Below are 988 nucleotides of genomic sequence, written 5' to 3'. Positions count from 1 at the left end.
GGGTACCCTGAGCACCCCAGGCCGGAGCCGGGCAGAAGGAAAAGCTCCCGGGATGGAGAGCAGCACCGTGCCCACGTGCCCCGAGCACGACGGCTCTTTGTGCCAGCTCTCCCGAGCTCCACGTGTTTACGTTCCTTCTGCTTAATATTTCTGCGATCTTCCCTGGCATCAGCCACTSGGAATTTTTTCCCCTCCCACTTCACACCTCGGCGGAGCCTTCTGGTCCCGCAGCAGATGCATTGTGAAGCTTCTCCTTCCCCGGCGCCCGCATATGCTCCATTAAAAGTGTTTGTTTCCTTGAGCGGCTCCCAATTGGGATGTGACAAAAAAAAAAAAAACCCTCCCAACTTTTTTGGCCCGGGCTCGGCAGCCCCCGGCCCCGCGGGGTCCCCGTGTCACCCGCCCGCTGGGTGCCAGCGATTTCCCCGTCCTGACGCCGGTGCCTGCGAACGCACCGGCACCCAAAGATAGAAAGCACGGCAAGAACAGGGTGGGAGGTGGCAGCTGGGAGCTCGGGAGCGGGGATGGAGCCGTTGCCTGGTGATGGGGAGCGCGGGCAGGCTGGCATTTCCCCCACCTGGCACCGGCACAGGGCGCTCCGAGGGCACGCCGAGGGCACCCCATCCTGGCTGGGATTGGGCTAAAATCCCCTGGATATCCCAGCCTGGTCCAGAATTCCTGCCTGGATTAATAGCTCCACGCACACATTTCTATGGAATGGCTGTAGGCACAGCTGCCACCCATAAAATACCTCAGCCTGCTCTTTTATTCCCGTTGGAAAAGGTGTTACCGTTCCTACAAATGTGGGGGTTCACTGCCATAAAGCACATCCCAGTTATGGAATTCCACCTGCTTTATAAAGGCAGTTTTCCACTGTATTTCAGGATGCTTCCCATGGAGAAGCACTGCCTTTGTTTCCCTTTATCACGGGTGCCAAGGAATGCTGCATGGCTCTGGCTGGGAATTCACAGCAAATTGCATGGAATTG

Source organism: Malurus melanocephalus, unplaced genomic scaffold (assembly GCF_030028575.1).
Source record: "Malurus melanocephalus ecotype Western Australia unplaced genomic scaffold, MMel_1.1 scaffold_1431, whole genome shotgun sequence".
Taxonomy (NCBI): domain Eukaryota; kingdom Metazoa; phylum Chordata; class Aves; order Passeriformes; family Maluridae; genus Malurus; species Malurus melanocephalus.
Note: the sequence above shows the minus strand (reverse complement) of the source record.